The 16,373-nt window shown below is 41.3% G+C and overlaps 1 long non-coding RNA gene across 1 annotated transcript; it reads right to left on the bottom strand.

Moving 5' to 3' along the window:
* Positions 1-351: 351 nt before the first annotated feature.
* LOC122884609 lies at positions 352-15,555 on the bottom strand. The gene is made up of 2 exons (XR_006379929.1): positions 15,035-15,555; positions 352-4,646 (listed from the first exon to the last, which is right to left on the bottom strand). It is a non-coding gene; the product is annotated as an uncharacterized LOC122884609 (long non-coding RNA).
* Between the last annotated feature and the right edge of the window lie 818 nt (positions 15,556-16,373).

Here is a 16,373-nt window from a genome sequence, read left to right on the forward strand (position 1 = left end):
TGTATGTGACAGACTGACCATAGTATAAATTCTACTCTGCGTTTCGGCTTAGAGTTGTTTGTCCGTGTGTGTACCTTTCCACAAATGCATGTGTGTTTCAACTCAACTCGGTGCACAGTGTAGAATTGCTTGTATGTTTGTGTGCACACCTGTTTCTGTTTCTGTATTTGTGCAATAGATTAACTCACTGACTGCATATTAATCCTTTACTGTGTGTAATGTGTTAAATAAGGCTTTTCCTGTTTCGACAGTGAAGCAGGGAGCAGGCAGGGCAGCTGTTGGGTTGCTGTAAACACAAACATGTACATTACTACTCCTACATACTCAGACGCATTCATTACTGTCATCATGTTGCATCAGAGAAAGGTCAGACTTGCACTTTAATTTCACTCAGGAGCTTTGTCAAACTTCAACATGCCCACAGACACAAGGAGAAGTTTATAGGTGTTTAGTGTATCCGACGTTCATGCAGGAGGCCAGAGTTCCTGTCCCTAATGTCCCTGTATGTCATTAGTATTGCAAGTATTTGGTCATAAACCAAAGTGTTGTACTAATAAAAAATGTAACTTGATGATGGCACTGGATTAAAATTCTGGATCACAACATCAGTAGAAGAAGAAGTAGTAGAATTCATCCTCTGGGTACCGTGGATATCTGCACCAAATTTCATGGCAATCCATCCAGTAGTTGCAAAGATATTTCAGTCTGACTCTGTAGAGCCACACTACAAGCATTGCTAGAAACATTGGCATTTAATATGACAAAATGTTGTACATAATCCACTGCTGACAAAATAATTTCCCCACAAGGTCCAGTAGCTGTTCTGGAGTTTTCGAATGTATCACACAATGTTCCTGAGCAGATTGAGTTTGCCCAGTTGTAATGGAGACGCAGATGTTCAAACTTCCATACCTCTGAGCACTGTCAGAACTTCTCGTCCATGTTGACTTAGAAGAGACTGAAACTTATTCTTGTCCTCTGAGACAGCAGTTGATAAAATAATCTTACCACAAGGCCCATGGTAGTCCCTTCAGTAATCAAGGGTCTTGCCATATTTCATGCTTCCTCCAGAACTAAAGCACAAAAAGCTCTGGATGCTTGAAAGCACTTCACAATTGCTTTATGACATAATGTCTTCAACTATTTTCCCACCTTAAATTGGTATAAAACCTTCCACCTCAAGTCAGGTTAATGGATGGATTTGGATTTTTTCAAGTCTATCTTAAAACAATACTCACATCATATGTATGTTGAAAATGTTACTGGTTGCAAACATTTTCAACTTTTTCAGTACGAGCCGTGGCCATATTAATTAAACATAATATTCCTTTTCAACATTTGTCCACTAAAACTGATCCTAAAGGTCGCTTTAGAATTTTGACTGGCACTATTTTGACTCTTCATGTCACCCTGTTAAACATATATGCACCAAATTTGATAACCCAGGTTTCTTTCGTGGTCTTTTCAGTCCCATTGCTGATTTATTAACAACCAACTTGATTGCTGGTGGTGACTTTAACTGCAGTATAGATACACTTATGGATAGGGCTTCCTCGCGCCGAGTAAACACTCTAGACTCTACAGTTGTGCTAAATAATCTGTATCTGGAGAATTCAGCATCCCACTGAGAAAGGATATTCCTTCTTCTTGTAAGTTCACAGCACATATATTGATTACTTTTTAATTGACTCTAAATAAACACCTGCAATCTCCTCATCAAAATACCATAATATCTTAATCTCAGATCACAGTCCTGTTACTATAGGCATCGATGTTGGATGGAAGAAGACCCATTACAACCCATAATCCATTTAATCCAAACCTGCTTCATGATAAAATATTTTTTGAAAAATGCTCAGCTTTTATTAAGGAGTATGTGGCTTTCAATGATACAGGGGATGTTTTAAGATTCGACTTTGTGGGAAGCCCTTAAAGTAGTCATAAGAGGATTTGTAATATATGAAGCAACACAAAAAAAAAGCAAAGGAGAAACAGGTTAACAGAAACAGAGCAGCAGCTTGCTTTGTTTGAAAAACAGTATAGAGAGGCTAGATCTTCATCTGCAAAGATACTGTAACACTAAAACATAGATATATAACAGCATTCTTTCAAAGCAAGTTAGCACTTTGCTTCTGAAAGTGAGGCATACACAGTTTGAATTGGGAGAGAAACCCGGCCCCCCTGCTTTCACGACAGTTGAGAGGTGCACAAGCCATTAGGGCTATATAATAATAAGATTAAACCTCCTTTAGGCTCTATAGTTACAGACCCTGTTAAAATAACTGACTGCTTCAGGAAATATTATGAAGAATTATACACCTCCCAAAGTCTTACAAATGAAGCAGATATCCTTCAATTTCTGCGCTCTCTTTCACTCCCTAAACTAGACCTAAATGCATAAAATGAGCTGAATGTAGAAATATCACTACAGGAGGTCCTCACAGCGATAAAATAATTCCCAAATGGCAAGGCAGCTGGCCCTGATGGCCTTGGTATAGACGACAGAGCCCCTTTATTGCTGAGAATGTTTAAAGAGTCAATTAAAAACAAAACATTATCAGAATCATTATACACCACAAATATTTCCTTAATTCTGAAAAAAGATAAATAGACCCATAGCTCTTCTTGGGAGTATTTATTCCAAAATATACCACTTTGTCTCCCTAAAGCCTTTTTAAAACACTGGATTCAATTATCATGCCTTTTATCAGGGGGTACAAAACACATCGTATAAGTAAAAAGCATCTGTGCAAACCTAAAGACTGGGAGGACTGGGTTTACCGGTGTTCCAGCACTATTACTGGGCGGCCAATGCCTGAGCCCTCATTTACTGGCAGGATGCATACCCTGAGGAGCTTAAAGACACTATCCCATCAAGGGTGGCTTTAGAGCAGGACGTTAGCAGCACTTCTCTCCCAGCACTTCAGCCAAAAAAAAAAAAAAAACCCTCCTGGATCTTTTAAGAGCATCGGTTTTAGAGTCCAAAACTCAATAAAAGTATGGTATCAAATAAAATAAAAACATTCCAGCTACCAAACACTTCCATTTTGGCCCCTATTTGTTACAATGCATGCATTCCCTCCTTCACAACTAGATGCTGTTTTTTCAGCCTGGAAAAGGAATGGTCTTGTTACTATTAATGACCTGTACTCTGTACTGATAATGTATTTTCTTCATTTTCTCAGCTTAAAGCAACATTTACACTGCAGTCACCCCACTTTTTCAGGTATCTACAAATCAGGAACTATGTTAGAGGAAACATTTCAAATTTTGAAACTTACAGCTCCCTGATGAACTTCAGTCCCTAGTGACGACTGAGCCTGATGCCAAAAAACTGGTCTCTATGTTTGTAAATGTATGCGGGCCAGACTGCTCCATCCACATAGTACTTGAGGGCGTCCTGGGAGAGTGAAATAGGAGTCGAAATATCAGAAGATACATGGGCTAAATGTCTTCATAGCACATACTCAATTAATTCTAGACATCAGTTAATTAATTATAAGTTCATACATAGACTTCATTATTCATCTGTTAAATTACATTAATTCTACCCATCCTCTTCTTCACTTTGTATTAAATGCAAACAATCTGATGGAACACTGGCTCGTGTGTTCTGGTTCTGCACCAGACTTTACAGGTTTTGGTCAGAAGTTTTTAAATGCTACTCAGATGTTTATGGACATGATCTTCTTCCCAACCCAGAAGCTCACAGCAGCTAGAATCTCTAAGTCATTGGAAAACTTTGTCGATCCAATATGAAAATCAAAGAGATATCCCACAGAAATCTACGAGGAAGAGTACAGCAGTTGTTTTTTCTTGTCACCCTTTTTTTGTCTGTTTTTTTTCTCTCCCTTTCTTGTGAGTGGTAATGTTCCTGTTTTTCTGTGAAGCGATTGCACCCTAGCTCAACTACAGGGTAAGAGATGGGGGACAAAACCCACCATTTTCTTGTGTACAAAAATGAATTCTAATCAGCCGAAGCTAATATGAGGCTTCAGCAATCTGAGTTAGACAATCTTTTTAAGTATAAAATTCCTTCTTTGTGTTACTATCCCTGTGCCCCGGCTGAGCAGAGGAAACACTGTCAGGGAAACCACAAACCAATAACTAGTACATATGGCCTATGAGTATTGAATTAAGATAGACTAACAAAAATATGAACCTATCCTTTATGAACTATTTTAAAATATTGTGGAATTGTTTTGTGAAATCCATATCCATTCCAATCAGCCCCTCTTGACTGGATGTGTTTCCATCTCAGCATTTTCCATTCTACAGACACACACACTCCTCTAGCTGCTTCAGCTTCTTCCACCCATGGCAGAATCAAAGAGCGAAGCAGTCTGTGTGAGCAGAGTGAAACCTAATTCTCTGGCAGCCCTCACCCTCAGCCAATGCTGTGAAAGATAAAGACTCAGGGGGAAACTGGGCCTGGGAATCCAGCTAGTATTGGCTTTTATTGGGCAGCCCACATCACAGAGGGGACCTTGAGCAGGTCTTATCCCACTGGGGAGGGCTGGAGACGGAGGCCCGCGGAGAGGGTCGGCCGGACGGCGGCTGGGGAGCATCAGGGATGAACCATGGAGCTCTTTCATTCCCTGCCAGCCTGCAGATTACTTCCAACTGGACCCACAGACAAAACACAGCTCCAAAAGAGAAAAAGAGAGACAGACAAACAGAGTCAGCCAGAAAAACCTGACAGCAAATCATTCATTATAACCAAACTGCAGATATGGACTTAAGGGACCAGCAGTTTTGCAAGTTTTAGCCTATGTATTAGAAATCACAGCTTTACATCACAGCTAACCACATGCAAACCATGTATTGTGTTTTTATAATCTAAATATATTTTTCACCACTAGTAATTAGTAATGCTGCCATCAGTTTCCATTCATTTCAGTACAATATGAAAAACCATTAGCATACTCCTGAAACGTATTTGAGTTGTGAAATCCATCACAGATGGCACTGATTTTTGTCAAAATGCTGTGATACAGTGATAATGTAATGTTGACAAAAAATAATGTAGATTTAAGATTCACTGAGATAATTTACATAACTCGGAAGTTCATAAATCCAGGAGGCTGAAGACTACACTTCTGGGGGAGTGGAGTTAGAGAGCCTCTGTAGACCACTCCTCATCTCTACTTGAGGCTACGTTAGCTACTACTAGCATAACACACCCAAATCTCTGACTGAACTGTAGGTGACCAAGTTGCATTGTGGGTAATGTTGATGCCATGTTTAAACAAGGAAGAAGAATGTGTGATATCTCTGGTTCTGTGGCATCGACTTTGATTGGTGACTTTTTTTATTATGATGATCACCAATTGAAGATCATAGATCACCTTCCACTTCATTTACCATTGTAGTGTTAAAAAAATTGCACCACCACTCATTCACTAAACACAGAAGGTTTCTAGAGCTGGTGGCCATAGGTCATGAATCAGCCGCCTCTCTGTCTTTTGAAGAGAACATGAGTAATTTATAGAGGATTGCATAACAGAACCCAACACTCTGTTAAAAGGCAGCCTGGACGCTTCTTTAAGGATTTGGTGGGGAAGCAGCATAAGAACCGGAGCTGAATCAATTAGCCCTAGTGTGTGATTTATGGGTGAGGTGAGTGAGTGAGCCTGCCTTTTCTCTGTGGAAGCACACACACACTAACACCTGTCACAGACAGTAGAGGGGATAGACGCCTGAGGCCTAAGCCCACCAGATTAACCATGCCATCGCACTCTGACATTAATCAATGCCTGACACACACACCTCCATACACACACAAGAATGTATATGAATGTGTCCATGCACACGTTATTCAGAGCTCATCGTATTTTACTTTCAGTGTGGAAATGAGTCTGGTTCTGTCCAAAGTTTCTGCCTGTTAAAAGGAAGTTTTTCCTTGCCACTGTCACCAAGGGCTTGCTCATGGTGGGATTTGTTGGGTCTCTGTAAATAATATTAAAAAGAGTACGGTCTAGACCTGCTCTATAGGAAAAGTGCAATGAGATAACTTCTGTTATTGAATTGAATTCTTACAGTAAAAAAATGGCACTTTTCTGATACTTTGAAGCTGCAGGAACGTTCTGTGCAGTATACATTATGCAACACAACATCAGAGGACAAGTATTCACCTTCAGCATGTCCGCAGCCAGTGTTCTCAGCTCTATTACTAACCAAGCAGACATGGGTAGTTTTTAGATCCACCCTCTGGTATGTGCAGTGTTTCCACTCTCCATGTGCTGTAGATTAGTTTCTTTGTTCTCTGCGGTGCTGCCATAACACTCGCTCATTAATCACACTCTTACAGTAGTCCGCTCTTCCACCATCCCTCCCTCGATGGCTGCCAGCTATTCAGGGTGTGAACTCTCACTGCTGCTAAACCGCAGTGTTATCCAGCCAGCAGACAGGAGTGAAAGTGGGTCAACAGAAACCACACTGGAACCACCTGAAAGCAGCAGGAATGCAAGACCACCTCCTATTCCTCTGGCTGTATGGGTGTCTGTTAGGACTCACACTGCTGTATATCAGCCTTAGTCAGACCAAATTTGATCTTGGAGTTTTCAACATTTTAACTGAAAGCAAAAACCATGAGAGAATTTATTTGTCGGCACTCCTTCAGGACAATATTTAAGTTCCCTCTAACGTGAAATTTACTGACCTATGTTAAATAACTTATCACAGTTAACAAATAATATCTTCTTAATATAATTTTTCTCAGAAAATTTGGAAATAAAAAGGACTTTGAAGTTTTGACAAATCACATTGGATGTAGCAAGTTTACCATAATCTTAAGGCTGGTAAACTGGTGCTTCCAAATGGCTGGGTGGTTAAAGGCACCATCCCATGCCCCCAGGAATGGCACTGGGCTGTGAGGGGATTTTGGTGTAGTGACTTCACTCGGAATCGCAGGATCACATGACGCACACTGGCCAAAAAAGACTTTTTCCCATACACAATCATTACAAAAGCAATGGCTGTAAAATGATGAATAAATAACATGCATGCTATCAAATGGCTCAGCCGGAAAAGGCCTGTAGCACACTATGTACTTTATGGGCCCAAAAACGCAGAAACCTGAAAAACATTTTTTAGCATTTGCTCCAAGTGAGCAAACTTTAATAGGAATGAATGGGGCGGGATCTTAGAACATGGTATCCAGATTTTCATAATACGTCCATGGACTGTACAGCCATTGAAAGGCCAAAAGTGTGATCCCAGTGACACCCAACAGCAGTGTTTCTTTTCAAAGCATCTGCATGCCTTTCGCACCAGTCCTTTCACTCTCCGCAATTATGTCTTTTCGGTCTTGTGCCAGGACCCAGCACGCACCTCCGAAAATGTGAAATATCATAGTCTGCGGTCTCACAAACTCTGTGTGGCTGCTTAAGGATGATTGAGTTGTTGGTCTACACGGCTACCAAGCCAATCTCTTCCTATTCCACTTCTTTCCAAAACACACTGGCAAGAAAGGAACACACCAAATTTTAAAGACCAGAAAAACGAGGAGGCCAAATATTGCTAAACGTAGAAACAAAGATGCAGCTTTTCCTGGTTTCGTCCACTTCCCATATTAAAAGCATGCTCAGACCTTAAGACATTGAAAGGTCCAGTGTGTAACATTTAGAGCTATTGGCAGAAATGGAATATAATATTCATAAGTACGTTTTCATTAGTGTATAATCACCTGAAAATAAGAACTGTTGTGTTTTCATTACCTTAGTATACCTTATACTTTAGTATAAGCCTTTTATCTACAGAGGGAGCGCGTCCCCTTCCACGGCAGTCCCTATGTTGCACCGCCATGTTTCTACAGTAGCCCAGAACGGACAAACCAAACACTAGTGCTAGATTGGGCCTTTTGCGTTTTCCGCGAGTTTTTCCTATACGCTTGGAAGGGGAGGGTGAGGCGAGTAGTATTCAAATGGTTGCAAACTGTAATTTCACCACTAATGCTGTTGAATCGAATTGTTCACTTTCTAGCTCGGTGACTGTCACAGCATTACGCTTTACTGTATGTTCTAATGTTTAACTTGTACATTTGTACAATTTATTTTCTGTAGCTTTTCATCATTGTCATCATTTATAATAACACTCTGTTTGCTCTGTGAACAAACACAACATTTATTAGTCGCCATACACATGTTAAAACCTATAATCCCGGGCTCTCATAACATTCATAATAATTCATTTTCAGATTGCTGCAAATAAATCCCTGCTAAAGCAAAGCCAGTGGTGAAGAGGCAGTGTTTCAACATGGGGCCCTGTGCTGCACTTACATATTGGACCTTTAAGAGGTGACTCGGAGCTGTTCATGTGTTTATGTCACTGTCCAACAGTCTCTGGGTTAAATCTATCAAGAGCTTTCAAACTTTAAATCAGAACAGCATGCAACAGGGGGTTGAGTTTCTCTGTGCTGGAGGCCTTGGAGTCTGAGGCCTCGCTCGCTCCCTTTGTTTCCAGCTTTCAGCCATACCCACACTCAAACACATACACACACACACACACACACACACACACACACACACACACACATACTTTAAGCCCCCTTCCCAAAATATCTCTCGCACGCTACGCTCTTGCCTTTCGTTCCACGTCCACTCCCTGCCTCTTTGTCACCGCCTCCTCCACTGCCCCCCCACCCCCACCCCCCTTTCCATGCCAATGGTGAATTATCATTTTTCCAGAGCTTTACTTTTGTCTTAGTTAACCCTCCCCACCACCACTGCCACCACCACACTGCCCTGCCCCCCCCCCACACACACACCTCTCTCTCTATCTGCTGGTATGTGGCCCATCATTAATCTGCAGCACAGCCCGAAATGACCCCTCAAAAACCAGCCCACGGGGGCCACTGCTGAGAAAGGGGGGCCCTTCAGTTCTCATTAAGAGCCAATAGACGCATCAACTCCCCCTCCCATACACCAACTCTCCCTCCCCTCCCTTCCCATTGCTAGCTCACTATGTCACACTAATCACATGCACTCATTAGCATGGCGCCCCCGCTCGGGTCCTGCTGTGCATTATTGGGTCAGGCAGGGGAACGGACGCCTCTTTTTGTTGGAGTTGGCTTTTAGAGATGCAAAATATGATATCCATTGAGTCCCTTCACCTACCCACCTACCTCTCACTAAAGGCCCTGCAGTCCTGGTTAAAGGAAGTTCGCCCCTGATCCAGTGACCTGTGCCAAGTCTGAGACAGTGCTGTGCCAGTCTACAAACCCCCACCTCTCTCTGCTTCTCAATCAGACGTGTTGATGAGACTTGAAGCCGTCCGAGCCTGGGCACACTGCACAAGTCACAAGGCTCTCAGCTGAGTCAGTCTCAGCCCTCAGTCTGCCACCCAGACTGTGGTGGACTCAGCACAACACCTAACAAAGCCCACAAAGCTTTACTTCACTGTGGTTTTCAAAGGTTTAGCTAAACTCATGATGATCAGCAAAGGATGAGGCATGGGAAAAACTTGCTAAGGGTAGTAGCACATGTGGATACATGCACCCACACACACACACACACAATATGCATGGGCATATACACACAGTTGTTCTTCCAGTGGCAGTCAAAAATAATGAAACATGATGTAACCAAAATATTATTTCATAATTAAATTCAATAACTTGCCAATGACGCCTGGATTAAACTGTAAATCCCCCTGATATTATGGAAAGTGTAGTGTAAGAGCTCAGGCCTGTAAATTACAGTTAACCCCGAGGTATTTCACACTGTCAGATAATAGCAGACAGACAACACACACTGGCCCTCATGTGTGCAGACATACATTAATAACAATAAAATATTATATTTTATTTTGCATGACATGTTTTTTATCCAGCTCTTTGTGATGCATGTGAGACTCTTCACCTCCAGAAATGTCACAACAGATTACTGTATGTTTATTGTTGTTTGCGTTATATTCTGATTCTGAATGTTATACATCCACATGTTCCACTTTACTGCTCAGGAAACACGTTTTATAAGTATATAAATCAAATTTGATCAGTAGTAAAGTAGTATTCAGATGTGTGACTTATAATGATAGCAATGTCTTACTTATAATGATAATTCTGGTTTATTACAACATGGGTCTTATTTTTGAGGTTTTAGCCAGCATTTCTATTGGTTGAACTCACTAAGATAATTGCCGAGATCTGGGAACATAGCAACATCACTACAAGGTCCAACAAAAACAAGAGTGGTCAGACAATCATACAGGTTGTAAATTTGCCAACAGTTTTGCAAGACTGGAGGCAAAACTGAAAGTGAGCTACCCAAAATGTCAGTAATAATCCTTAATTGCACAGGAAACTGTGTGTGCACAACTGTGGCAAGTTGAACAATGAAGCTTGTCTATAAACTGCGATGGTTGTTTTGGGTAATTATTTTACCATTCACCTTCATTTTGTATATGTTTGTCTAACCTGGGAGTTTCTCGTCTGACTTTTCTATCTCAGCAATTTACTCGATGTAGTTATTATTACTAATAGGAATCATAAGATAAGGCCCAAGTAGTAATAAACTGGAACGGCAACATTTGCATTTATTTGGAGTTGTGTTTCTGGCCACCTGATGAATGTAAATTCAATATTTAATCTCCTTTTAGCTCTGTTTTGGTGTCCACCAACTCCTGAGAGAAATATTTGGCTCTTTAGCTGCTAAATGCTCCACTAGTTCCGCTAGTTAGTAGCCGCTAACTTTGACCGTCAATTTCAAATTTCATTGACTTTATACTGCACGTATTTTAGTTTTTAAACAAATTTTCATGTTGTATGTTTTTTTTTCTTTTACTGGATGGACAAATTGTACTAAAGCATTAAATATCTTGAATGTTAATATGCTAATGTACCAAAACCTCTCCCAGCACATCATACCTCAATACACTTGTACTTGTCATCCACAAAAAGACCCCCAACCTACCCCCTACTGGAAACAGTGGATCTCACAAAACACTGCGTCAAACTGGTCATTGATATCTGGTCTCTTTGCCGTGCATCTTTTCTCTTAGCATGTCAGAGAGACCTATTGTCCGTCCCCCCATAACCCTTGAAAACCACCCACCCTCCCACCCGAGGGCCCAGATCTCACATGGCTGACCTTGGTGTCAACCCCCTTCACCCCACCCTGCGACCCCTTCTCCAAGCCGTGAGGTTGGGGTCCCGTTTTTCTCTGACTTCTGCATAATGGGAAACCCAGTGAGCAGAGAGAGAGAGAGAGAGAGAGAGAGAGAGAGAGAGAGAGAGAGAAAGAGGTGGGGTGAGTGTGTGTATATGTGTGTTTGAGGGGGGTCACATCCCCAATCAGTGATGTAAAACAGAACCATTGTCTGGGTGGCAGGAAAAAAAACCCTGATTAATACAACGGGGTTTGAGCGATGAAAGGGGAGAAAAAGGGGTGGGGTGAGGGGTTACAGCGAGAGAGCGGGAGAGAATGTAGAAAGAGAGAGAGAGAGAATAATCAGGGCATGAGAAGGTTCTCGACGCATTCGAGAGTCTGTTCAATGTCCAGTGGAGGAGATCTGGGGGAGAAATATTTCACAGCTGACAAGTGTGTGTGTGCGCGAGAAGAGGTGGGGGTGTGGATGAGGGGCAGGAACTGATGAAGTGGAGCTGCAGTGTGTGTGTGTTTGTGTGTGTTTGTGTGTGTGTTAGTGGTGGTGGTGGTGGTGGTGGTGGTGGGGGGGGGGGGCTGGAAACGTGTTATGTAACCTCCTCTGGGGAAAAAGAGAAGCGAGGGTCAGACCAAGGTAGAAGAGAAGAAGAGGAGGAATGTCATGAGTGAGGAAAAAAGAGAGAGAAACAACTTTCCTCTCAGTCTTTTTCTCTCATGAGATATGTCTGAGGTATGTATGAGTATGTATGACTTTCAGCGGTCTATCTACAATAAAAATACATCTCCACCCCTCCCCCAAACTGTCCATCTATCATATAAACACATTTCTCCTTTTTCTCTTGCTTTCTTTCAGCCCTGGACTGGGTTGCACTAGCTATTCGTAAATCCATCGCTAAGTTTGTGTGTAGACAAGTTCTTAGTGATTACTACCTAGTTTCAAATCAGTGATTTACTAAATCAGGTTGCACCATTAAAACTTAAGGAATGCCTTAGCTAGTAAATACTTTTGTAATGTGTAAATCACTTACTAGAAAACATCTGTAGCTAGTCACTGTAGCATCACAAACTGTAACATAACTGCTAAAAATGAAAAGTTTAACTGCCAATCCTTTATGAGTTTTTCAGTCATATATGCATACATGTGTTTCAGAGTTTGTAGCATTCATGCTGTTTTGAATGACTGGGAAATATCCAATTATGCTAACCTAACAGCACTATTTAGTCATTTAGTCTGATGTTAGCGTACATTTTGTAATCTGACATATATTGTGTTATTTTGGTGAAATGTAATTTATCATTTATCATCATTAAACAATATTTTGAAGTGTCAGGTCATGTATGTCAGCCATATGTCATAGTGCCTCTTTTACTCTTCACTCTAAATGGGTCATATATTAGCATGTTAGTTTTGCCAGTTAGCTGCAACAGCTACACCTCCCAGTATAAATCATTTGTAACTAGTGCCGAGAGCATTCAAGTGTTGTGTGGCCTCAGTATACCCAGGTCCAGACCTCTAAATATATTGAATATTTTGCGTTTTCAAGTATTGGGTGTTGCGCGCTTTTCAGGCCACACCAGTGCAGGACACACTAACACGATATCCAATGATATCGAGTACGGATATATATATACCTACAGACGATAAAAGTATTTAAATCAGCATGCAAAACAATTATCAACACTAACCTACACTAAAAGTAGTCAAAGTATCAACCAAACTGCAGCAGGAACAAGATCCACAAGCTAACAGGCTAACAGGCTAACAGGCCCTGAGTCTACGGTCTGACTCTTGTTATAGAGCATCTTTGCTCTGAACGAATCTGGCGAGTCCCGAAGCTCCCAAGCAGTCTCTTCGGTATTCGGCATACAGGCTGCAACTCGGCATATACTGGAAGCGTGGAGGGCAGCGAGTATGTACGAGAGCTGGGTATCAGCAGCAGCCAAGTCAAGTTAGTTCGAGTGCGCGTGCAGATACGGTAACCCCCAAAGGGGAAAATCTGATTCACTCGGTCACCACCAAGGTCGTGTCTAGATGGATTAGATTTGCAAAACTCTCGTGAGATTTGTACGCGATGTTTCTTCAGGGTTTTCTGCCAGAAAGCTTACAAACACAGGACTTTCACCCTCCATGCTTTCACCCAGGGGACCGCTGTTTGTGTCCCATGTGAAACCAAAAGTCAGTGTTGAGTCATTATTTCAAACCAAACCGTTATCTTTTCCTAAACCTAACCGAGTAGTTTTGTTGCCCAAACCTAACCAAACTGCAACTGAAAACTAAAAATAATAACAAAAAAAAAGAAGACAATAAGTCAACTAAGTCTAAAAATAATCAATAGTCAACATTGACTTTTGGTTTCACACAGGAAACAAACGTCCAAAGTCAATGTGTTTGACCCATTTATCCATCACAACCTCCTGCCTATGTGGACTTGTCACTCTTTATACTACGTCAAGTACTTTAAAGTAATTCAGACAGACATTATTACAATACAGCAACAATATTTAATAAGTTAGTAAGTCCCCACCATCGTTAAAGAATATTTTTGCAAATCAAGGGTAACCATCTAGACAGGACCCGCCACCAACACTGCTGAAAACAAGCTAAAATTTCAAGCGCATGCATATGGCTATTTCCTGGAGGCAGTATGTACCAGTGCAGATCCAGTATGAATTGAACTTGCAAAAGTATAAGTAGAAAAAAAATGTTTGTTAATTTTTGGCCAGCACTATTAATAACAACTCATCTCTACATAAGAAATAGTTTCTGTGGTGCAACCCATTTTAATTTAGTGAAGCATAAATCTCCACTAAATAAACTAAAATAAACAGTTATGTAATCACTCAGCTAAGTATGAACTGCAACTGACTCCAGGTCCTTACTTAAACGCATCACTTCAGGCTCATATCTGCTCTGTAAATACGACATGACAGCATTTAAAAAACAAACACAAGCTCAGCATGGGCCTTGTACATTGTCAGCACATAGTCATGATTTTCTTTGAAGCCCATATGGTTGAATGTGATACACATTTGGCCTCAGCTTAACACATCCTGCCCAAACCAATTCATTCAAATCTCTGCTTGGAAACCCGCTGTCTTTTTCACAGTGTTTTATTTGCAATGATTGAGCCCTCGTGTGTGCCATTATGCCACTGTTTTATGATGTGAATGTGTTAGAGTTGCTATGAATAAATGAATTGAACTCCAGGGGCGAGAGGGGCGGGAGAGGTGGGGGTCTGTTGGCTACAGTTAGACCACAGGTTATTGTCCAAATCAAAATGTAGTTTTGTGTTGAGTAACTGCTCGTGGGTGGCGTCAAATTACTGAGGGATGTGTAATGAAATCCCCCAGGGTCGATCAAACAGTACACTGTAATAATGAAACCAGATGATGTCATTTTGGTTTTATTATAATCTTATATAATTGTCCTTTTATTTAGCTCATTTTGTAATTGATACTTTTATTCTTGTGAAATATTTTGGCATTTATTTTGCCTGTCAAAATGTATGTTATTCTTGCCATTAGTTTTTTTTGTTATATAAAATATTTGTTATATGGTTCTTGTGTGCTAAATATCCTGTTGGCACTTCCATGCTATTTCTCATTATGTGAGCTCTGTCTGGCATGTTTGCGTGTGGGGCTTTTTGCGCAAATAAAGTTATTTGCTTATCGGTTCTTCAAACAGTGTTTGAAACGCCCTCCCCCTCACACCGTTCAGATGTTGGAATTTGGTGTGACAGTGGTCAGCAATTTTTGTAACTTCACAAAATCAACAATCCGGCAAACACGCACACTTCACGCAGCAGTCGGTTAAATGTAGGGATATGAACTTCTCTCTCAAGATCACTCAATTTGGAACAGCTATATACACTTTGCATTCCGATCTGGTCAGATGACATGTCGTACAAACTACCTTGTTTTGAGCTTACCCCAGTCCTAAGGCCCCGAAAGATTTAAATGAAGAAGCATGCTCATCTTTTCCTTTCTTATCACATACAGCATCAGTTGTTTGCTGCAACTCTTCTTTGCCAGGTTGAGCCAGGGGGAATAGATAAAGGTGGAGGTGTAAGGGTGAGCAGTGGAAACTCACACAAAAGCCACCGAGCTCTCAGATCCCCTGGTGAAAGTGAAAGGAGAGAGAGAAATAGGAAGAAAACACCTTTGGGGACATTTCCCTTCTTTCCTTTTCTCTTTATCCCCCTGCAGTGCTCAAGTGTTAATTCTTGAAAAAAAAAAAAGAAAATCTGCAAGAGCTGTAATGGCTCTCTGCTTAGTGCTCAGCTTGGCTTCATTAAAAGAGCCAGCAGAGACGGGAGAAGGGGTTGAGGGGTAGAGGGATGGAGGGGAGGAGGTGCTGGTTCTTCTAAGCCCCATCAGTGTGTTTATGCTGTAAAGGGGGAGGAGGGGAGCCTAGCTGTGTGTGTGTGTGTGTGTGTGTGTGTGTGTGTGTGTGTGTGTGTGTGTGTGTGTGTGTATGGGGAGGGGAGTTTGGAGGTTGGACTTTTTCTGACTCAGAGCCGCGCTCCATGGCCCATAATTAATGGTCCCTGATTGAGGTGGGGCCGGACAATAGGAGCCTTTCAGCGGGGCCGTGGGGCCCCCGTCCCGTACCCGTCCTGGCCCGTCCTGCAGGCACATTGTTGCTCCGCTGTAACTTCTGCCAGCTGGGCCTAGAGGGAAACTTCAACATAGTTGGTGCCAGAGACACTACGGCGCAGGATGCTGTGTGTGTTTGTGCGGGTGTGTATCATTATACTGTATACATGCGTGTGCACGCACTGATGCTTCTCACCAAATTGGATTACAGAGCTGAAAACATATGAGTAGAAAAGAGTGGAGACAGAGCAAGAGAGAGCAAAGAGCTAGCAAAAACATGAAGTATACATGCACACATACACAGACACGCTGGTTTATCATTACTATAGTGTCTTTTGGAGATGGTGAATTAAATGCTGTAAAATTACTTAAAAATATACTAAATTATTTTATACATAATACACACTGTATTATATATGTATGTATATGTATTATATTATATGTATTATATATACACATAAACAATACACAGAATGAAGTTCTTCAAACAAGAGCAAAAAATATGAAGAAATGAAATCTCTGATTCCAAGCCAGCAGTACTGTATGATCACTTGACTTCAATATATGTACTGATGATATCATATTTTCTGGCTTTATCTCCCCTTTTAAGGTTTAGAGATCAATTAAGAGCTTTAAATATCTGCTTGTTAACAGAGGTTTTGGAGTGCTTTT

This window comes from Siniperca chuatsi, linkage group LG11 (assembly GCF_020085105.1).
Source record: "Siniperca chuatsi isolate FFG_IHB_CAS linkage group LG11, ASM2008510v1, whole genome shotgun sequence".
NCBI lineage: Eukaryota > Metazoa > Chordata > Actinopteri > Centrarchiformes > Sinipercidae > Siniperca > Siniperca chuatsi.